The sequence below is a fragment of the Hylobates moloch genome, unplaced genomic scaffold (assembly GCF_009828535.3).
Source record: "Hylobates moloch isolate HMO894 unplaced genomic scaffold, HMol_V3 SCAFFOLD_12, whole genome shotgun sequence".
In the NCBI taxonomy this organism is placed as follows: Eukaryota; Metazoa; Chordata; class Mammalia; order Primates; family Hylobatidae; genus Hylobates; species Hylobates moloch.
In genome coordinates, this window is record NW_026652287.1 from 9,039,027 (window position 1) to 9,048,846 (window position 9,820).

Here is a 9,820-nt window from a genome sequence, read left to right on the forward strand (position 1 = left end):
TGGCCTCTTGTGGCATGATGTTTCAAGGTTCATCTACATTGTAGTATGTGTCAGGATTTCATTTCTTTTTGTGGCTGAATTGTATTCCATGGTATGCATGCACCACATTTTGTCTATGGATATTTGAGTTGTTTCCACATTTTGGCTATTATTAATGCTGCTGTACACATTTGGCAGAGTGCAGTAGCTCACGCCTATAATCCTAGTGCTTTGGGAGGCTGAGGCAGATGGATCAATTGAGGCCAAGAGTTTGAGACCAGCCTGGCCAACGTGGCAAAACCCTGTCTCTACTAAAAATATATAGCCAAGCATGGTGGTGCATATCTGTAATCCCAGCTGTTCAGGAGGCTAATGCACGAGAATCGCTTGAATCCAAGAGGCAGAGCTTGCAGTGAGCCAAGATCGCGCCACTGCACTGACAGTGTTTCACTATGTTGGCCAGGATGGTTTCAAACTCCTGACCTCAAGTGAGCTGCCCACCTTGTTCTCTCAAAGTGCTGAGATTACAGGCATGAGCCCCTGCGCCCAGCCTGTATCACTTTTTTTAAAAGGCATTGTTGCCTTGTTCCCTTGAATCACTTTCTCTGGGAAACTAGCTATCAGGTCATGAGGACACTCAAGCAGCTCTGGGAGAGACCCCATGTGGCAAGAAGCTGTGGATTCTCACCAACAGCCATGCAAGATTCCCCAGCCCCAGTTGAGCCTTCAGATGACTACAGCCCCAGCTGATATCTTGACTGCAATATCATGAAAAACCATGTATCAGAACTGCTCAGCCATGTTGCTCCCAAATTCTGGATCTGCAGAAACCATGAAAGACAATAAATGATTATTGTTGCTTTAGGTCACTATGTTTTGAGCTAACTTCTTACACAGCAATAGATACTAATGCATATTTTAACCAGTTTCCTACATTAAAACCTTTCTGTTGGAAAGACCTGGAGTGTGTTTTATTTTTCTGACTGATGCAAATTCCTGTCCTGAATTGTAAACCAAGAGTGAAAAAGTAAGAAAAAAGAGTAAAGAAGATGGAGTATCTAAATACTTTTTTTTTTTTCTTTTTTTTTTTCTTTTTTTTTTTTTTTTTTTGAGACAGAGTCTCGCTCTGTCGCCCAGGCTGGAGTGCAGTGGCACAATCTCGGCTCACTGCAAGCTCCGCCTCCCGGGTTCACGCTATTCTCCTGCCTCAGCCTCTCCGAGTAGCTGGGACTACAGGCGCCCGCCACCACGCCCGGCTAATTTTTTTGTATTTTTAGTAGAGACGGGGTTTCACCGTGGTCTCGATCTCTTGACCTCGTGATCCGCCCGCCTCGGCCTCCCAAAGTGCTGGGATTACAAGCGTGAGCCACCGCGCCCGGCCGAGTATCTAAATACAGTCATGTGTTACTTGATGGCAGCAATACATTCTGAGAAACGTATGGGTGGCAATTTTGTGGTTGTGCGAACATCACAGCGTCTACTTACACAAAACTAGACGGTAGTGTCTACTGCACACCTAGGCTATAGGGTACAGCCTATTGTTCCTAGGCTACAAACCTGCACAGCATGTGACTGTACTGAATACTGTAGGCAATTGTGACACACAGGCATTTGTGTATCTAAACATAGAAAAGGTACAGTAAAAATATTGTATTATCATTTCAAGAGACCACTGTTGTATAGGTGGTCCATCGTTGACTGAAATATTGTCATGCGGTGCACGACAGTATTATAAGGATGACTTGTAAGTGAATGTTGGAGAATGTGGCTTATAGATGTAGCCAAATATGGTTGCACAGAATACTGAAGCACAGACTTACACATACCGAGACGGTTTTGTGATGTACCCTCACAGATACTTCAGGATGAGGGTGGGCTTCTGTGGGCAAAGCCTGATCATATAAAACTATGGTAGAAGGGGGCAGAAGAACTGGTTCCCAAGAGAAAGGGGAGGGGAAGTGGCTGGGTAAAGCATGCCCAGTTTGTCCTTCCAAACTGAGCATTCAGATTAAGCTAATTCTGCTTCCAAAGGAGGAGTGAGCAAGGCCATGGGAAGATATCATGAGAGTTATCCTAGGAGAGCTCAGCCTGGCTTAAGCTAAAAAGGACTAGATGTTCAGGTATGGCTGAATCCAGGGGCTTAAAGGATGTTATGGGGCTCAGTGTGGTGGCTCACGCCTGTAATCCCAGCACTCTGGGAGGCCAAGTCAGGTGGATCACCTGAGGTCAGGAGTTGGAGACCAGCCTGGCCAACATAATGAAACCCTGGCTCTACTAAAAAATACAAAAAATTAGCCCGGCATGGTGGCGCACCTTTAATCCCAGCTACTTAGGAGGCTGAAGCAGGAGAATCGCTTGAACTCGGGAGGCAGAAGTTGCAGTGAGCCAAGATCACACCACTGCACTCCAGCATGGATGACAGAATAAGACTCCATCTCAAAAAAAAAAAAAAGGATGCTATAATCTCTCTCTCTCTCTCTCTCTCTTGATTTCATTCTCAGGAAGCAATTTCCCCTGTAGTGGCAGGACGGATGACAATGACTTGTTTTTATTATTATTTTTTTTTTAATACAGAGTCTTGTTCTGTTACCAGGCTGGGGCGCAGTGGCATGATCTTGGCTCACTGCAACCTCCACCTCCTGGGTTCAAGCAATTCTTCTGCCTCAGCCTCCCAAGTAGCTGGGACTACAGGCACGCACCACCACGCCCAGCTAATTTTTGTATTTTTAGAGACGGGGGTTTCACCATGTTGGCCAGGATGGTCTTGATCTCTTGACCTTGTGATCCACCCACCTCGGCCTCCCAAAGTGCTGGGATTACAGGCATGAGCCACCGTGCCCAGCCAATGATTTACATCTTACACCTTATGTCCCAGCAGCCTAGTAATCCCAGTTGAAAGAGAGCACATTTTTCCTAATATTTATCACAAAAAGTCCTGGGATTGGCCTCCTTGGGCCGGTTTGGGTCACATGCCACCTCTAATCACTGTGACCAGAGGAGAAACATGCCAACCCTGCAGTACTGGGAACAAGTTTGCAGATGGCAAGAGCACCCAAAGCAGATGGCTTGAGTGGGAGAGAGGTGACTCTGCAAAGCAAAGTCAGGATGCAGTTAACAGCTGGAAAGAAACAAAAATACAACGTGCACTACAGGTGGCAATGAGCTGATGCTGAAAGATAATTGGATTTCAGCAAACAATGACAGATGATGGAGAGGGATTTGCAGTCAGGAGGCACGGTGCAAGTGAAAGTAAGGGAACAGGCAGTTTAGGAGTGATTGGGGAAGGCAGGGCATTCCAAGGTACTGGAGCACAGAGTGCCCAGGAGGAGGGAAGTAGAGTAAAATGTACAATTAGAAAAATTGCACAGCCGAGCGTGGTGACCGGAGCCTGTAATCCCAACTACTCGGGAGGCTGAAGCAGGAGAATTGCTTAAACCCGGGAGGTAGAGGTTGCAGTGAGCCAAGATTGCACCATTGCACTACAGCCTGGGTGACAGAGCAAGACTCCGTCTCGAAAAAAAAAAAAAAAGGAAAGGAAAAATTGCAGCCAGACATAAGGTCTTCTTTTTGTTGTTGTTTTGGTTTTTTTGAGATGGAATCTCACTCCGTCGCCCAGACTGGAGTGCAGTGGCTCAATCTCGGCTCACTGTAACCTCTGCCTCTCAGGCTCAAGCGATCCTTCCTGCCTCAGCCTCCCGAGTAGCTGGGACTACAGGCATGCACCACCACACCTGGGTAATTTTTATATTTTTAAGTAGAGACAGGGTTTTGCTATGTTGGCCAGGATGGTCTCCAACTACTGACCTCAGGTAATCAGCCCACCTCGGCCTCCCAAAGTGCTGGGATTATAGGTGTGAGCCACCACACCCTACCGACATATGGTCTTCTATGCCACAGTAAGTTTCACTTTATTCTGGAGACCACAGGTCACCAATGACTTTTTTGTCAATAAAGGTTTATCGGAACACAACCATATCCATGTGTCTACCTATTGTCTGTAGCTGCTTTCATGATACAACAGCAGAGTGAGTAACCACCAGAGACCACACAAAACATAAAATACTTACAGAAAATGTTTACTGACTCCAGCTGCAGACAACAGGAAGCCATCAAGAGATTTTTAGCAAAAAAGTGACATGATCAGAACTCTGACTTAGAACATTTTTGCTAACAATGCTTATGAGGTATTGATAGACTTCTCTGATGGCAAGCAACAGAAATCAACTCTGGCTAAATAAGGAAAATAAATAATATTCTAAAAGGTGATTCTGCTCACAGAATCAAAGGAAAGTTGACCAACCCAACTTAGGATAGGGGAGGAATGAGGTGATGAGTGAAACTCTGGAAGGTATAGACATGAGGTAATGTTTAATCTCTTGGGTTTGGCAAATTAGCTCCAAATAACGCTCCCATCCTTGATCAACCTGCTCAAGTCCCAAACTCCCATGAGAGAATCTGATTAGTCAATTGTAAGTCATGTGCCTACATCTAAGACAGCAATGTGCAGGGCACATTGATTGACAGCAACTAAGGTGGTAAGGGAGGGATATTTCTTCCAAGGAAAACTGAGGTGCTTTTCCCAGAGGAAGGGGAAATGGATGCTGGGCTGGCCAAAACAGCCAACATCTGTTACAGGGAGGAAGAAGAGAGGCTGCTCCAGTAGAAGTAACACCTGCTTTAGGGACCATTTGTCAGGACAGTCATTAGAGCTTCTCAGTGGTTCCTCGTCTCCTTCCAAACACAGGGGAATCAGAACTTCCAGATTCAATAGGGCCATGTGATGAGGTCTTGTCAATCTGTTGAGCATGGAAGTAATATGTGTCACTCCTAGGACAAAGCATTTAATTTCCAGTGTTTTACTCTAACCTTTCTCTTTTCCCAACTTGTTTTGTTTTGTTTTGTTTTTAATTGAGACAAGAGTGTTGCTCTGTCACCCAAGCTGCAGTGCAGTGGCACAATCTCCACTCATTGCAACCTCCACCTCCTAGGTTCGAGCAACTCTCCTGCCTCAGCCTCCTGAGTAGCTGGGATTACAGGCACCTGTCACCATGCCCATCTAATTTTTTGTATTTTTAGTGCAGACAAGAGTCTCACCATGTTGCCCAGGCTGGTCTCAAACTCCTGGCCTCAAGTGATCTGCCCACTTCGGCCTCCCAAAGTGCTGGGATTACAGGCGTGAGCAACCACACCCAGCCCCCAACTTGGTGCCTTTGAAGCATGTGTCAAAATAGAGACTCACTCAGCCTGGGTCCCTGAATGACCGTGAAGAACACAGACAAAATGGAATAGTAAATCTTTATTGTTTTCAGGTTTTGAGGGTAGGCTGTTACTAAGGCATATTCTAGCCTTAGCCTGACTAATACTTAGGCGAGCTGCTATAACCATGACCTCAGCATTTCAGTGGCTCAGCATAATAAAAGCTCATTTCTGGCTTGCACCACAGTCCCATGCACAGTCGACCTTAAGCCTTTCTCACAGTGATTCAGTAGCTCCACTATTCCTTAAGGGAGAATTTCAGTGTTCTCCATTAGAGCCATTGCATCCCTCTGGCAAATGAGGAATGAAAGAGAGTAGAAGAACATATAAGAGTGTTTTCGGGGGGCCAGACCTAGAAGTGGTGCATATTCCATCTGCCCACATTCCACTGATCAGAACTCAATCACATGACTGTCCGTAGCAGCAAAGTACGCTGGGAAATGTAGTCCAGCATGTGCTCAGAAGGAAAGAGCTACAGTTTAGGGGAATAGAACCACTCAGGATTTATAAGAAAGGGAATAGAGTCTCTTAAAATGGAAGATGGTGGCTGGGAGCGGTGGCTCATGCCTATAATCCCAGCGCTTTGGGAGGCCAAAGTGGGAGAATCGCTTGAACCCAGGAGTCTGAAACCTGGGCAACATAGTGAAACCCTGTCTCTACAAAAAATACAAAAATTAGCTGGGCGTGGTGGTGAGTGCCTGTGATCCCAGCTACTCAGGAGGCTGAGTGTGGGGGCCTCTGAGCCACTGAGGTAGGGGAATTGCTTGAGCCCAGGAGGTTAAGGCTGCAATGAGCTGTGTTTGTGCCACTGCACTCCAGCCTGAGCCACAGAATGAGACCCCAGGCATAGTGGCTCACACCTGTAATCCCAGCACTTTGGGAGGCCAGGACAGGTGGATTGCTTGAGCACAGGAGTTTGAGACCAGCCTGGGCAACATGACGAGTCTTTGTCTCTGCAAAAACACAAATTAGCCTGATGTGGTGGCGCGTGTCTATAGTCCCAGCTACTAGGGAGGCTGAGGCGGGAGGATCGCTTGAGCTGGGGAGCTCAAGACTGCAGTGACCCGTGATCATGCCACTGCACTCCAGCCTGGGTGACAGAATGAGACCCTGTCTCAAAAAAAAAAAAATAGAAAAGAAAAAAATTAGATCCAGTTATAGATACATATAACATGAAATTAAGATGTATGGATGTGCGACACATCAAAGAAATGACTTTCTGTTAAAACTCTGCAGGTGACAGGAAACATCAGCACCAGCTGATGACTCATGCCTGTAATCCTGGCACTTTGGGAGGCCAAGGCAGGCAGATTGCTTGAGTCCCAGAGTTCGTGATCAGCCTCGGCAACACAGTGAAACCCTGCCTCTATGAAAAGGAGAAAGAAGAAAAAAAGAAAAGAAGAAGAAGGAGGAGAAGGAGGAGGAGAAGAAAGAAAAGAAATCACATTTCTTCATCCATGTAATTGGCAAGAACTTAAACCTCTAATAATATCCAGTGATGGGAGTGGGGGAAACAGGTACTTTCATACCCAATCGGTGGGGGAATGCATTAGAAATCATTAGAGGCTTTTAGGTAATATCTATTAAGATTTTAACCAGCAAATTCCATTATTCTAGGAGTCTATTACAAAGAAATACAGTAAAATATGCTCAAAGGTATACGGGCAGGAGGGTTCATAGCAGCATTTTTTTTTTTTCGGAGACAGAGTTTCACTCTTGTCATCCAGGCTGGAGTGCAATGGCGTGATCTCGGCTCACCGCAACGTCTGCCTCCATGGTTCAAGCGATTCTCCTGCCTCAGCCTCTGGAGTAGCTGGGATTACAGGCATGTGCCACCATGACTAACTAATTTTTGTATTATTAGTAGAGATGGGGTTTTACCACATTGGCCAGGCTGGTCTCCAACTCCTGACCTCAGGTGATCCACCCACCCTGGCATCCCAAAGTGTTAGTGTTGGGATTACAGGCGTGAGCCACCGCCCCCAGACAGCATTTTTTTTTTTTTTTAAAGAGACAGAGTCTCACTCTGTCACCCTGGCTGGAGTGCAGTGGTGAAATCATAGTCCACTGCAGCCTCGAAATCCTGGCCCAAGCAGTCCTCCACCCCGGCTTCCCAAAGTGCTAGGATTATAGGCATGAGCTCCTTACCCCTGGTCCATAGCAGCATTTTTTATGACAATTAAAAAATGGAAACAATTAAATTACCATCAATTGGGATCTGATGAAATTAACACTTTTTGTTTTATTTTATTTTATTTTATTCTATTGAGACAAGGTTTTGCCATGTTGCCCAGGCTGGTCTTGAACGCCTGAGCTCAAGCAATCCACCTACTTCAGCCTCCCAAAGTGCTAGGATTACAGGTATGAGCCATGCCCAGCCTAGATTAACATTTTTAACACTAAAACGCAATACAGTGTAACCGTGCTAGTCACAAGATAATTATGAGATTTCTGGAAAATGTTAATTCATAGGAAGTATGGTCTGGTAAGGGAACACAGATTTAAACGTGACATCACTACTTTCTTTCAATATCAACAGTGGGGAGTCTGTTACTATCTGTAACAGTGAAAGGTCTAAATATGAGGCATTTACTGAAGGTAAAGGCAGGTTCGCAGGATCCCCAGGCCTCTGGGATGGGCTCTGAGCTGGGAAGTAACGAACACAGACTGAATGGTGTAATCCAGATAGAAAATGCTACAGGAGGGCGGGGGCGCGGGGGCTCATGCCTGTAATCCCAGCACTTTGGGACGCCAAGGCAGGCGAATCATCTGAGGTCAGGAGTTCAAGACCAGCCTGGTAGCCGGGTGTGGTGTGTGCGCCTGTAATCCCAGCTGCTCGGGAGGCTGAGGCACGAGAATCGCTTGAACTCGGGAGGCAGAGGTTGCACTGAGCCAAGATCACACCACTGCACTCCAGCCCGGGAGACAGAGCAAGACAACGTCTCAAAAAAAAAAAAAAAAAAGGGAGAGAGAGAAAATGCTACGGGAGTAGTGAAGGGAGGCATTCTTTATTATTATTATTATTATTAATTTTTTTGAGACAGGGTCTCACCCTGTTGCCCAGGCTGGAGTTCAGTGCCATGATCACAGCTCACTACAGCCTCAACCTCCCAGGCTCAAGCTATCCTCTCACCTCAGCCTCCTGAGTAGCTGGGATTATGGGTGCAAGCCATCATGCCCAGATAATTTTCTATTTTTTTGTGTGTGGAGATAGGATCTCCTTATGTTGCCTAGGCTGGTCTTGACCTCCTGGGCTCAAGTGATCCTCCCGCCTCCATCTTCCAAAGTGTTAAGATTACAGGTGCAAGTCACTTCGCCCAGCCAAGGGGGGTATTCTTTTTTTTTTTTTTTTTTGAGACGGAGTCTCGCTCTGTCACCGAGGCTGGCGTGCAATGGCTCCAGTGATCTCAGCTCACCACAACCTATGCCTCCCGGGTTCAATCAATTCTTCTGCCTCAGCCTCCTGAGTAGCTGGAATTACAGGCATGTGCCACCACGCCCGGCTAATTTTTGTATTTTTAATAGAGATGAGGTTTCACCATATTGGCCAGGCTGGTCTCGAACTCCTGACCTTGTGATCTGCCTGCCTCGGACTCCCAAAGTGCTGGGATTACAGGCGTGAGCCACCACATCTGGCATCTGGCCTGTTGTTGTATTTTTTTTTTTTTTTTTTTTGAGACGGAGTCTCACTCTGTTGCCCAGGCTGAAGTGCAGTGGCACGATCTTGGCTCACCGCAACCTCTGGAAGTGGGCCTTCTTGATACTGGATCCACAGGAGAGAATATTAGTGAAGAGGGAGAAACAATACTTACAGAAAGATTTAGGACATTAAAGTGAAAAGAAAAGGATAGTCCAGAACATGAAGATAAAATTGAAGTATAATAAGAAAAGATTTTTCTTTTTTTTTTCTGAGACAGAGTCTCACTCTGTCACCCAGACTGGAGTGCAGTGGCGCCATCTCAGCTCACTGCAACCTCCGCCTCCCGGGTTCAAGCGATTCTCCTGCCTCAGCCTCCCAAGTAGCTGGGATTATAGGCATGCGCCAACATGTCTAGCTAATTTTTTTGTATTTTTAGTAGTGATGGGGTTTCACCATGTTGGCCAGTCTGGTCTCAAACTCCTGACCTCAAGTGATTCACCCACCTTGGCTTCCTAAAGTGCTGGGATTATAGGCGTGAGCCACTGCACCTAGCCTCTGAGAAAAGTTTTTAATGTTGGGTTGATTACATGTCCATATTTCTTCAGTGTGGGCAAACACTACAAGCTTTCTGGTCTCAAACTAAATATTGATTTAATTAACTTACTTATTTTGTGTCTGATCAACATCCATTCTCCCCTGTGGCAGAGCACTCTGATTTCCTATTGAGCATCCACCTCCCTTCTATCTTATCCCATGTCATTCAGGTGGATGGCCCCCACCAACTGACTCAAAGCCTGGCCAATCAGTAACTTCCATCTCCCCAAGCACAGTGACTGATCCAGGGGTGGGCGCATGTCCCCAGCTGAGCAAATGGTATGCAATGAAAGTTCACTGAATTTGGTCAGATGTGGTGGCTCACGCCTGTAATCCCAGCACTTTGGGAGG